The sequence below is a fragment of the Lynx rufus genome, unplaced genomic scaffold, assembly GCF_022079265.1.
Source record: "Lynx rufus isolate CCGP_SWC_20201006 ecotype Redwood Valley unplaced genomic scaffold, mLynRuf1.p SCAF_15, whole genome shotgun sequence".
Lineage (NCBI taxonomy): Eukaryota > Metazoa > Chordata > Mammalia > Carnivora > Felidae > Lynx > Lynx rufus.
The window spans coordinates 32,145,857-32,159,798 of record NW_025814829.1 but is presented as its reverse complement, the minus strand read 5'-3'; the positions used below and the strand labels follow the sequence as shown (position 1 = coordinate 32,159,798).

General features: G+C 46.9%; 1 protein-coding gene across 2 annotated transcripts in view; it reads left to right on the top strand.

Annotated features, from left to right (window-relative positions):
* LPGAT1 (lysophosphatidylglycerol acyltransferase 1) overlaps positions 1-13,286 on the top strand; it is a 95,626-nt gene extending 82,340 nt beyond the window's left edge. Inside the window, exons 9-12 of one of the 2 annotated variants that reach the window (XR_006961626.1) lie at positions 4,090-4,402; positions 4,780-4,980; positions 9,432-12,111; positions 12,799-13,286. The gene's annotated coding sequence lies outside the window, so the exon portion shown is untranslated. Of the gene's footprint in view, positions 1-4,089; positions 4,403-4,779; positions 4,981-9,431; positions 12,779-12,798 lie in introns of those variants that run through there. The other variant, XR_006961627.1, reaches the window with a different exon arrangement.
* Positions 13,287-13,942: the final 656 nt, after the last annotated feature.

The window sequence follows — 13,942 nt, the reverse complement described above, 5'->3', positions numbered from 1 at the left end:
AATATATTACCTATGGCTCAGGTGAAAAATAATTTTAGTACAAAAATAATTAAGGTGTTCTTCTTTCTCTTTCGATAGGCTGAAAGACTTCCTAGATGAAGTGAGATTTCAATCACTGATAGAAGGAAGGCGGGAGGCTGAATGGGGGCAGCCAGGGCTGCTAATCTGGAAATTATCATTTCCCCAATTTCTCTTCCTTAGAAAACGCCTGTCACACAGAGGGTTGGTGACAACCCAGTGAGATAGTCCTTGTGAAAGGGTTCAGAGAACTTTAAACACTCCACAGAATGAGAAGCAGTTACAATTAGATTCAACAATGAAACGGATCCTTTCTTGTTGCTGAAAGAATTCACAAAGAAGCTGGGTGAGCCTGTGCCAGGGTGAGTGGAGGAACCCAACTCTGGGTGAGGGTTGGACCAGCTGGTCCCTGTGGCCTTCCCCACCATGAGCCATTGTCAGTCACAAGGACTCTGATAAAAGTTCCACTGTGCCTGCATCTTCCGCTGCCTTCAGAGGAGACAAGAAGCCATGAACTCAGTTTGGCCAGAGGACAGGGTTTATTTTGCTCTCATCACTCACAGAGACCTCTCTCCAAGATCTGAGCCACAAGGCGGGACCAGCTACATAGTTTGTAGGACTCCAGGGCAAAATGAAAATGTAGAGCCCCTGGTTCAAAAAGTTTAAGAGTTTCAAGATGGCAACTGCAGAGCATTAAAACAGGGGCAGGTCACACGTTTATGAAGTCAGCCCCGCCAAGAGGACCACCAAGGAGGAAATGAGGAATGGGGAGGAGCCAGGCCCCTGAGGGTCCTCAGTGTCCCAGCTCTGTTCCTCCTCCCAAGCCACTGCACAAGGGACTTTTATGGAAGAGGAGATAAGAGCAGCAAACACAAATACCATTTCTAGTGTGCCAGGCAATACTCTAAGTACTTTATACACACCTCGTGTAGCTAACTTTCACAACAACCTTATGAGGTTTCTTTTACAGATATGTAAATGAAATGACACATAGAGTTTAGGTGACTTGCCCAAGATCACATTGCTGAAGGTGGCAGAGCCAGGATTCAGATGCAGGGTGTCTGGCCTCAGAGTCTTGTCCTCTTAGCCACTGTGATTTACTCTTTTTCTTTTTCTTTTCTTTTTTTCAAAAGTTTATTTATTTTGTGAGACAGAGAGAGAGAGAAAGAGAGCCAGCAGGGGAGAGGCAGAGAGGGGGAGAGAGAGAATCCCAAGCAGGCTCCACGCTGTCAACACAGAGCCTGATGTGGGGCTTAAACTCATGAACCGTGAGATCATGACCTGAGCCCAAGTCAAGAGTTGGATGCTTAACCAACTGAGCCATCCAGGAGCCCCTGATTTACTCTTTTTCCAGGGGCTTCTGTTTAATTGCTCAGAGAAGGGAACAGTGGCAGAGGGAACAGGTACCAGAATGTAAATGGATCTCCAGGTGGTAGCCTCTTCTTTATTGCCCTTAGTAAGACCACACCAACCCACCTATGAGGGGGCAAGGCTGCTGGGAGATACAACAGGCCGGGTAGGCAGAAATGATCATGTACCTTGTCCAAGTGACAGGTGTCTTAGTTTGGTTCACTCTAAAGCAAAGCCTGAGGTAAGGACTTGGGTGCAGATGATTTATTTGGGAGATGATTCCCAGAATAAGTCGGGGATCAGACAGCATTTAGAGGAAAGAAAAAGGAACAAGGAAATGTGAATATGGGAGCATTGTTGCTGCTGCCATTGTAGGCAACCAGAGCTCAGTTCTGCAGGAAGCCGGGCATTCACCCACCACCTCCTGTCCCCCTTTGATTAGGGGCTGCCCCTGTGGCCATTAACTTCCCCAAATTTCTGGGCTGTCCCTGAAGTGGGTGGGAGAGGCTTTCTTGGCCCTGGAGAAGCCCCAAGGCCAAAAGCAAAAAGATTCAGGGAGTGTGCTTGAGCTGGGACGTGCCCAAGGTGAGTGTGAGTCCCATCACAAGGGCAGCTGAAGACAGTGGGCCAAGGGAATGTAGGGAGGAACACCCAACACGTCTGTCCAGGAACCACCAGATTTCACTAGCCGCCGGCTCTCAATGGAGAATGGGAGCAGGGGGTGGCAAGAATATATGTGGGCAAAATGTCATTTCCATTGTTCTCCTGTGGATCTCTATGTCTGCTCACTGGCTGCTGTTGTTCGTTCTTTGAGCAACCTGCTTCCTCAGCTCCAGAGCACAGGAGATGGGATAGCAGGCTAGGGCCAGTCAGCTGTTGTTTACTGAGTGTGCTTACTAAATGGGCTGCCAAAGGGCTGAGGGACAGGGAAGGACCCAGGCTCTGTCACCCTACAGCAGCATGTTGACACTCCCTGGAGGGCATCATAGAGATTGACTGTGGCTACGATGCAGGGCTCCAGGGGAGTGGCTAATCCCTACAGGTGTTGGGACAGGAGCCACAAAGCCCAGGGAAGGACTCCAATAAAGCTTCCCTGCTGGCCTGAGAACTCTGGAGATTTCGCCACCCTGCTCTCAATCCACTCCTGCATATAGGCTCTCTGGGGCTCCACCTGGCTGCTGGTCTGAGGCTGGCCTGGGCTCAGCCAGCCTGCTCTGAGCCTCTTGCCACCCCCTCCCTTCCTACCCTAAGACCCTCTTCACTTGGGCGCATTTGCTTTGACACCACTTTCTAAGCCCTAGCTGCTTTCTGCATTGTTCTGAGAAACTAGTTGACATTTTGACCAGCCCAGAACCTGGGAGCTGAGGGGCAGGTTTACGATGTTAGTCTGCAAGGGGACAGAATCCAGGCCTGGGAAATAGAAATCTCAGGGGAAGGTCACAGCTCAGCTTCTTTCTAGCCAGCGAGGTCACATTTCCTCAGTTTCCACATGTACAACACTAATCAGCCTTGCCACATCCACCTCACAGGGTCGCTGAGATACCAGATGGAATGTCTGTGAGCAAAATTTTCAAACCAACAGAGTCTTATGTAAATGTAACTTGTAATAACCATTGTTTGCTGCCCTGTGCCTGACATCCCATTAGACCGAATTCCTCTGCTCTCTTCCTGGCACACACAGGGGCCTTTGTTATTTGGAACTTGGGAGGTTGGCAAATTCCTGCTTGTCTGGAATCCAAACAGGCCAGTTGTGAGTTGTCTTGGGGTTGTTGTGCCCTGGAAGAGCCACTCGGTCAGGGGCCAGAGCCAGGAATTCCCCCTCCAGACCCAACTGCTAGGAGCTCCATGGCCTTAGGCAAGCGCCTTGATTTCCTAGAGCCCTGTGTGATTCATCTGACAAAGGGAGTTATTGCCCCGGTCTGGCCTGTCTGCCTCCTGGTCTCTCAAGAGGGTCAAGATGGATTACAGGGGTCTAGGCAAGGGTGTGCGAAATGCTCCTGTGCTGTGTAAATGCTGGGGATTGTTCCTGGAAAAAGGGCTTTCTGACTTGATTCCACAACACGCATCCACCCATCAGGCCTAGTGTGAACTTAGAGGCACAGTCAAGATCCTGAAATGTTTTCCAGATCATCCAAGAAAGTTGGTGCAGGAAGAGAAAGACTCAGCTTTCTTAGTAGCTAGAAGTACAGGTAATTGTCACCATTATGGGGATGGGGTTGTATGAAAATATTGTGGGTCAGGAGGGAAGGGAGTGGACTTTGAGTCCCAGAAAAGGAGGACAAAAATGTCAAGATGTCTTTGGAGGGACAGCAGGAACTAGAAAGAGTAAGGCAAGGTCTAATATGCAGAGCCTAGAATGAGGCAGTGAGAGATGGGGCAGAGGCTGCAGGAGGGGGTCCCCGACCTGCACGCTGGCTAAACCCCAATTTTTCTTGTGTGTCAGAGAGGCCCTTCTCCCGACCCCATGGACGAACCATGATTGGTTTAGAATCTTAATCTATACCACTGGTCTGCTTATTAGTATGACCCAGTGCTGGCCGATAGAATCTGAGGGGGAGTCCACTGGGGGCTTCTGGGAAAGATTGTCCTTCTTGATAAAAACAGAGAGAGAGACAAGGGAGGCTGTTCCCTCTTCCCCATCTACGAGGCCCCTCCAGAGCCTGTCCTGTCCCACCTGGCAGTACCTGAGCTGGATAATAGCCAGTTCCCATTTCTCACCAGCTCCCCCCATGGCCCACACCTTCCTGCCCCAGCTGTTGGCGTGAGAGGCTGAGGTCTACAGCACCTGCAGCTCCCAGTGAGAAGAAACCCAAGAGCCATGGAGCTGCTGCATCTTGGGATTCCCTCCAGGCTGCTTGACATGGGAGACAAGGCATATCTTCACAGTTGAAGCCACTTTATAATCTACTGCTCCACTGGCAAGGGAACCAGGGTTAAAATAACACTGGTAATACGTGCCATTGAAAGGAACATTACAGTTCATGCAGCACTTTATATGCACGGATGTTACTCGATCTTCACAAAAGACAAGAGGGTAAGTGAACAATAAATGAGGAAGCTTTGGCAAGGGGGCATAAATGACCCCCAAGGTCACAGAGCTAATTGCTGGTAGGCCTGATAGCATAAGTCAGAGCTGCTGACTCCTGCCCCAGGACCCTTTCCGCTCCGCCCGGAAGAGACCAAAACTGAAGCTAAACACAGGGACATACAGATGTCCCCGGGGCTAAGATGAAAGGTCAGACTGCAGCCTTACTGTCACCTTCCTGAAGAATCTTGGGGGAGAATAAGAGGGAGCCTGATCATCAACTGTCTGTGAGCCATTAGGTTGGGGGACTGAGCCCAGGGTGGAACCAGACAGTCCAGGAGAGGGGGAGGTGGGCACATGGGAGCAGCCTGTTTCTCCACCCCCAGGAAGCTCCTGGATGGAAGGAAGGAAAGATGACAAAGTGTAAAGCAAGGATTGGCAGTCTTCCCGAAGCACGAGGCCAACTGGCTTCCCAAGCGGGCAGGCACGTGTGGATCTAGCCCGGAAGAGACGGGTCATGGGGATTGGGCCAGAGAGAGGAGTGTCGGGAGCAGGGCAGGCTCCGTCTGAGAAGCTTTCCGGAGAAGGTGAGTTCTGCACAGAGAAAGGGGCCAAAGAGGGCACCTGGGTGTTTCTGACTTCGGCTCAAGTCATCACCTCACAGTTGGTGAGTTCGAGCCCCACATCCGGTGAGCTTGAGCCCTGCTTCAGGTGAGCACAAGCCCCGCTTCTCTCTCTTTCTCTTTCTCTCTCTATCTCTCTGTCTCTCTTTCTCTCTCTCAAAATAAATAAATAAATAAATGAATAGGAGTCAAAGAGGCTCTGGGAGGGCTGGGAAGGGCTGCTCTGTATGCTTTCCTGACACTGGTGTGAACTGGCTGTGGGCCCTTAGCTGGGGGGTACACAGAGGACCCCTTCCTTGTCATTTAACCCTCAATAAAGAGATCCCAGGGGTAAACTCAGACTCTTCACATGATCAAATGTGAAATGTGTTGCAAGAAGTGATACTTATCACAAAGTACCCAAGTATGGACATTATTTACTTTAAAAAAATCAAAATAGGTAACAAAAAGCATTTTATACACACACACACACACACACACACACACACACACACAGTGTAGATTTCAGTTCCATATCATAGATGACCAGATAAGGTAGAGACCTAGACATAGGGAAACTGAAAAGAGGGGTTACAAGGATAGAGGAAAAGCATGTGAACATTGAAAGTTGATGAGGAAAACACCCTTGTTTCAGAGGGCTTCACCAAGGCATTAGAACTTTTTCTTTTTTCAGTTGTCCATGTGTTTATAGTTGCCTATGTTGATGGCAGGAGGTGAGCTTCATTTATTTCTTTGTGTTTTCATTAATCAACAAACATTTACCCCGTGTCTAAGTGTATTGGACACTATCCATGCAGCCGGGGTTAGAAATGAAACACAGGACTCATGCTCTGAGGCATCCACAGAGCATATGTGCACGGCCGAGGGTCAGAGCAGGACGGCACACAGTTATAATGCAGTGGGATAATGGTAAGGAGAGGCATGAGTGCCATGGAAGCAGAGAGAACCAGGTCTAGCCGAGCCTGGGCAGGGGCTTAGAAGCCTCCTTCCTTGGTCTATATTAGCAGGAACCCGCCCCACCCCCCAGAGCATTCTTGGCAAGAACAGACCCAGGACTGAACTAAGGCAGTGTCACAGAAAGGAAAGGATTGGCGAATGGGGAGAGGGTCCAGGAAGCACTTGGTTGAGGAAGATGACCCCAAGTTGCCCCAGATTTCTGGCTCATGAAACTAGCGGAATGGGGGTGTCATTGACTGAAATAGAGAAGAAGGGAAAAGAACAGGTCTATGGACAAAAGAGTTTTTTCTTCTCAAATAAAAAATCTGATCATACAAATATCTGACATGACATTTTCCGAAGAGTCTCCCTAGCTTTTAGGATAATATTTAAACTCTGTTGTTTAGCACATATGGCCCTCCCAATTCTTTCTTCTCTAGGCTTATTTCTTGTCACTCCCTTAAGTCCTTCCTTAGACAAAGCTATATAAAACTCTTAGTTATTCCAAGACACATTCCATGGCTGTTGTATAGTTTTGTACATGTGATTCTCTCTGGCTAGAAAGTACTCTGTCATGAACATCTGTTGTTTGTGTTCTCAGTACCCTCTCCTTTGGGTTACCTCTCCTGACTCATTCCATGTGGCCCTGTTGGAGCTGCCAATCACAGCATCCCGCCCCCTGGTGGCAAGAGTGGGTAGGGAAGCCGGGTCTGGTCAAGCAGAGTATCCCACACCTCTGTGATTGGCCTAGGATTGGCACGTGACCCAAGCTGGGCCAATCAGAGCCCTCCTCTGGGATTTTATATATATAATATAAAAAAAAAAATATATATATATATATATATATATATATATACACACATACATACACACACACACACACATATATATATATATATATATATATATATATATATATATGCTGGGGCTAACCAACTGAGTTGATAAAAGCCTGGAACTTCCTGTGGCCAACTGACCCCTGAAACATGAAAGAAGCTGAACTGATTAGGAGAGAATGAGTTCAACTCAGAGGAAGAAACAACAGACCCGATGCAAGGACAGCAGCAAGTCTGAATGCTGTGTGAGTTCTGAGGCCAGCTTCACTCAGGTGTCCCTGGTTTGCTTAAATCTGTCCTGTCACTTAAAAGTGAAAGACTCCTATAGCCCAAATCCCAATTTCTGCTACCCACTTCCCACACATCCTTCAAAACTCAGTTCCAACCCAATTCCCCCAGAAAGTCTCCCCTGACCAGTTGCTCCTCCCCTCCTGGTTCAATGCACTTCCCTTGGGTTCCCATAACATTCTGGGCATATTTCAGTAGTATCCCTTAGCAATTAGATATGTTATCCTTGGTTCATATTTCTGCTTACTGTCAAATCGTAAGCTTCTTGGCCCTAATCGTATTCATATCATACCTCAGTTCCTGGCACAGAGAAGGTATTAAAAAAAAACTTTTGATGAGCAAATAACAAGTTCAGAACTTGTCTGTGGAACATTCAGGTGCCAGGGGGTGGGGGCTTTGGGTATGTTAGTCATGGGGAGAGGGGGTGCTTCTGTGGAACAGGTGTAGGAGGCCAGTGGGTTGTGGGCAGTGAACAGTGAGGAACGCCCTTGGTCTGTCTCCAGTGGCTTTTCCAAAGAGGGAAGAAGGGTAATAGGGTGATTGGAAAGGACAAGGGGAGATTTATTTGAAGATTCCAAAGTTCTAAGTGTGTTTATATGTTGAGGGAGTGAGGCCAGGGAAGACAGGGGTGAGGATGCAGGGGAACCAAGACATGGAACCAGGGTAGAGGATGGGCGTGAGCACAGGTAGAAGGACAAAGAACAAGAATGCCCAGCAGACACTCAGTTTACATTCAGGAGCCCCACAGGCTAGTGAGGTTGGGCCGAACACTTTTTCCTAAGACTCCCAGAGCATTCGGCTGCCTTTCTCTCAATTACCCTCCACCTCCCAGCAAGTAGAAGGCCATTGCTGAGCTTGAGTGGCGCTATCAGGTCACTGGCCTCCAGCTGGGTCCAGACCTCCCAGGTGCTGGCCAGAGTTCAGAGTAATCCTCGCCATTGCTCCTTTTGTTGTTGTTATTGGACCCAGGAGATCAGATTCCCAGGATAGTGTTCACTGACTTTGTCCGAGGCCATGTGATCCTGTCAAGGGAGGAGCATGGATGTAAATTATTGAGGAAATCTTAGGTTCTCAACAACTCCCTAGTGAGTCAAATATGCCAAGAAACCGAAGAGGACTCTGCCCTTGGGGTGTTCACAGCTGGGATTGTGCAGGTGATCACTTCCCCGGCCTGTGGCCTCTGAGCCTGCCAGAGATTGAAACTTGAAGTCTGGAGGCTCATTAGGGCCCTCCAGCAGCCAGGATTTCCCAAATGATCTGGAGGGGAGAGACTGCAACAGCCCACAGATAGAAACCCAACTGAGAAACTACATTCATTTGGGGCCTTTGGGGGGGGATATGCAGGTGAGGAGAAAGCAGTCCCTGTTCCCCCTGGAGGAGCCCAGGGAGCCATGGTCTTTGCTCAAGAGAGAGAGGCTCAGCCTCACTGTGGAAGGCATGATCCCTGCCCTTGGGAGTTCTTGACCAGACAGAGGTCACCAGCAGTGTGTGCTCACACACACACACACACACACACACACACACACACACACTGTGACTGTAATGACAGCAACTGGAACAAGATACAGACAGGGTGTAAGCACTGTGCTGGAGGCTGGAACTAGCCAGATCACTGCAGACGGGTAGCCCAGAGGAGGGGATTATCTGGAGTTGCCCCCTTCCCAGAGGCCACCCCCTGCCATCTGGTGCAGAGCTGTGCCAGGCAGGGTCCAAGCTAGTTGGATGCTTGCTGGTTCCGGCTGCTGAGTATCAGACACTGTGGTTGTTCACAGGGGGGCAATGCTGGAAGGATCTTGCTGGCTTGTTGCCTTAAGTCCCAGACTACTCTCTGGAAGAGAAGAAGGGAAGGTGGGGAAGAGATCAATGTTCAGTCTTTCCAAGTTTTCCTTGGCTTTGGTTATCAGCAGACAGCCCATCTGTTTGCTCAGGGCTCTCACTTCCCTACCCTTGAATACCTGTTATCACACTTGCTGTGTTTCTGGGCTCTCAAAGATGGCTGAGCCTGTGTGTGTGTGTGTGTGTGTGTGTGTGTGTGTTCTTGTATACCTCATGCATCTCTATGCCCGGCCTTCCAAGTGCACACCTGCATATCTGCATGTAGATGTGACCACATGTGATAATTCCCGTATTTGCCTAAGTTGCCCCTGTGTACACATGAATGTGTCCAGTTGTGTGTGCTGGGGCGGGGGATCCTCATTGCAGACACCAAGCATTCATCTGCTAGGTTTTAATGTCCAGCAACATGATAACATCAATACAGCAGGCTGGACATTGAGCTGAGTCTCACCATTTCCCTGGCTTTGTCCAGAACTGATACATGTAACTTAACGTCTCAAACTCCTTTTTCCTTCTCAGCTCGCCCTGAGTCCCTGAAGAACTCTTGTATGTTACACCCAAGACTTACCCAGAAGGGTAGAGGATGGCTGATCTTTGGAGCTTCCACTAACTCTCCGATCATTTATCCACTTGCCCCTCAAACGATCCATGAGCTTCTGCCAGACCAGACCCTGTGTTAAGAGCCAGGGATACAGAAATGAGTAAGACAGAGTCGCTGTTTTCATGACATGCACATTCTTGTCAGGGAGGAAGGCCTGGACACAACTAATTATGTTCAAAGGCAGACTCTGATAAGACCATGGGACTACAGAAAAAGAAGACACTAACATCCCTGAGGAACCTGGGATGGTTTCAATGAGGTGGCACTTAGCTAGGACTGGAGTAGAATTTTGACAAGAGAATGTACAGAAGAGCATTGCATGCAGAACAACGGTATGATCAGAGATCTGGAAGTGAGAAGGCCCACAGAATGTCTACTTTCAAACCCTTCTGCAGGGCTAGCACGATGCATGACTCTGGGGAGTGCCTGTCACATAGAATTCAGTGTGAAGGGTGCCCCCTAAAATCTGGTCCTGCCCTTCTTCTCTGCATTCTTATAAGTCTGTGTCCCCAGGCTTTGCTCATGTTACATCTAACCAATTCCAAATAGGAGCAAATGACTAAGGTGAGGTTAAAAGAACACGGGGTAGGAGGGGGGCCACTGACGATGTTGTGAGCGAGGCTCATGAGAGTCCCATGGAAAGCCAGCCCAATCTGTAAAGATAAAGTCAGAATGGGCTGTTGAGAGTGATTGCAAAGTCTTTCTCTGAATCATTTGTTCAACAAACATTCATCTGATGTGGTCTCTGGGAGGAGATAGGCACAGAAGAGAAGTCTCCTTATTTGTTCATGATGATTTAGGTTAGTGTTTCTTTAAGCGTTTTCCTAAGAACAATAAATAATCCAGAGAGATTCTGAGCTCAAATAAGAGTTACTGGAATCAAACACATTTAGAAAATATGTGTAAACAAAGCAAACAAGTCTCTCTACTATAATATTTATCAGGGCTTGTAAAATCTTATGCTCTGCAAATCTCCATGAGTGGGATAGGCCCAGCAAAACTTCCCAACGTTATTCAAACTGTAAACCCCATATGTTCCCACAGAACTGGTAAGGTTGATTAAAACCTTCCTGGGGAAACCCAAGATTGGGAACAGTAACTCTAGGAGTCCTTGGGATAATGGCAAACCAGGGGAAAGGGATTCATGAACTCTTGGGCAAATAGTGTGGCCAGGACATGTGTCATCCATCTTACTCCAACCAGGAAGACTTCCTAGAGGATGTGTGGTCTCAGGGACCATTGAGAGAAGAAAGGGCAATCTCAAGGGACCACAGTTTAACCCCTGTCATATGGAAACAAACATACTCGGGGGGGAATATCCATGCAGTGAAATGCTATGGACTTAAGTATCTGTTAGAACATGCTTTGAGGAAGGGATAAGGAGGAAGGGAGAGGCCCAGGTCTCACCTCCTCACAAGTCACACCCAGCCTGATGGAGCAAGCATAGAACCTGCCTTCTGGGAACTCCTAGCCTGATGGAGGGATGCAGGAAATGATGGTTCCCAAGACACTGGACATCAGGCAGCAAGGGTCACTGACACCTGAGAGGTGGAAACAAACAAAGAAAGCCCTACAATTGCCTCCGTGTACTGCCTTGAGAGGATTTCTAAGCCATGACGCAGGGAAGGGAAGCCGAGGTGGACCCCAGCAGATTTTGTGAGTGAGGAGAAGGAGCCGCAAGTCTGGGGAGGCCCAGGCAGCTACAGTACGCACAAGAGAGTACCCATGAGGAGAGAGCTGCGTGGAGAGAGGACCCTAGGAATCTCCAAGTTTTAAGCAGAGCACTGACTCACATATGTGTGTGGGGAAACTAGCCCCAACTTTCCAACTGGGGGAAAGAATCACCCAACAGATGTAGGGAAGAGTACTCAAAACTCACACAGAGCTGGGAACACTCCCTAATCCCACCAGTAAGACTAGAAAAACTAATAACTTATGGATAGAGTACTCAGAAGGATCTTACTTCAGTAGTGGAAAATAATTAGCCTTAGACTAAATACTGCTCCCATCCTGCCTAACAAATCTTAAAGCCATGAAAGGATAAAATTGCTGCATCCTGGAACAAATTCAACAATATTTATCAGAATATGAAAGTATTTAGTACCCAGAAAAGTAAAATTTACAATGTCTAGCATTCAATAAAAAATTACTAGGCATGCAAAGAAACAGGAAAATACAGCCCATAACGAGGAGAAAAAATAATCACTGAAACTGGCCCAGAACCTACAATTAGGGTGACAAGTGTCCTGGTTTGCCTGGGACTATCCTAGTTTTAGCACTGAAAGTGGTGCAGTCCAGGAAACTCCTCAGTCTCAGGAAAACTGGGACGATTGGTCACTCTACACCCAATTAACATCATATATAATAGTAAACGACTGAATGTCTTCTCCCTAAGGTCAGGTGCACATCAGAATGTCCACTTTTAACATGTTTATTGTGCTGGAGATTCCAGCCACCACATAAGGCAAAGAAAAGAAATCCCTACTGGAAAGGAAAAGTAAAACTGTCTTTGTTTCCAGATAATATGAAGAAAATCTGATTGACTCTACAAAAAAGCCATGAAACTAATATGTGAGTTAGTAACATCGCAAAATACAGGTAAATATCCTCAAATCAATTGTTTTTCTATATTCTAGCAATGTACTATCAAAGTTGAAATTAAAATACCGATACCCATTTTAATAGAATCAAAAATATGAAGAAAGGATAAACATGGCAATCGATATGAAAGATATGTGCATGGAAAACTACAAAACACTGATGAGAGAAATTAAACAAGGTCTAAATAAATGAAGAAACTTATTTAGAGGTTGGAAGACACAATATTTGTTAAGATGTTAATTCTCCTCAGATAGATTCAATACATCTCAAAAAAATCCCAATAGTCATTTTGGTAGAATGCTGATTCTAAAATTCATGTGGAAATACAAAGAAACTAGAATAGCCAAAACAACTTTGAAAAAGATCATATTTGGAGGACTAACACTACTTGATTTCACGACTTACTGTAAAGCTGTAGTGACCAATAGACCCACTCGTAGATGCATGTAGTAGGCTGACTTGTATCCCACTCCCTCAAAGTGTATGTCCACCTGGAACCTATGTTGTGATTTTATTTGGAAAAAGAGTCTGGGAAGATGTAATTAAGTTAAAGATCTTAAGATGAGAACATTCTGGACTTGGGATAGGTCCTAAATCCAATGACAGGTATCCTTATAAGAAGAGGGGAAGACCCTGGGTTGCCTGGGTGGCTCAGTCGGTTAAGCGTCTGACTCTTGATCTCAGCTTAGGTCTTGATCTCACAGTCGTGAGTTTGAGCCTTGCATTGAGCTATGAACTGAGTGTGAGACCTACTTCAAAAAAACAAAAGAAAAGAGGGGAAGATCCTGAGAGATCCCCAGGTGAAGCCCGGGTAAAGACAGAGGCAGAGATTGGAGTAATGCGGCCACAAACCAAGAAATGTGTGAGCCACCAGAAGTTGGAAGAGATAAGAGAGAATTCTCGACTACAGCCTCTGGAGGGAGTGCTGCCTGCCAACCCTTTGATTTCAGACTTTGGGCCTCCAGAACTGCGAGAGAATAAATTTCTGTTGTTTTAAGCCACGAAGTTTGTGGTATTTTGTTAGGCAGTCCAAGGAAACAAATGTATAACTTTTTTTCTACAAAAGTGCAAAGGTAATTCAGTGGAAAAAAATTAGTCTTTTCAACAAAGGGTGCTGGAACAGTTGGATATACATATGCAAATAAATAAACTTGGATTCATGCCTTTCAGCATATATGAAAATTAACTCAAAATGGATCATAAACCTAAATGTAAAACCAAATCTGTAAACTGGAAGAACTCATAAGACAAAACCTTTGTGACCTTCTGTTGAGCAAATATTTCTTTTTTTTTTTTTTAATGTTTATTTATTTTTGAGAGAGAGAGAGGGCGCAAGCAGGGGAGGGGTCGAGAGAGAGGGAGACACAGAATCCGAAGCAGGCTCCAGGCTCCTAGCTGTCAGCACAGAGCCCGACACAGGGCTTGAACCCACCAACCGCGAGATCATGACCTGAGTCAAAGTCCGACGCTCAACCGACTGAGCCACCCAGGCGACCCTAAGCAAAGATTTCTTAGACATGATGCCAACACATGACCCACAAAAACTGATAAATTAGACTTTGTAGAAATCTCGTGCTCTTCGTAAGACCCTGTTCCGAGAATGAAAAGGCAAGTCACAGACCAGGGTGCATACACCTAATAAAGGACTCGTGCGTAGTTATATATTTTTTAAAACTCTCAAAACTCGATAATTCGAAAACAACCCAATTTTAAAAATCAGCAAAGATTCAAATAGACATGCCACCAGAGAAGGTACACAGATGGCGAACAGGCACATGAAGAGACGCTCCACATCATTAGTTAGGGAAATGCAGATCAAAACCACAAG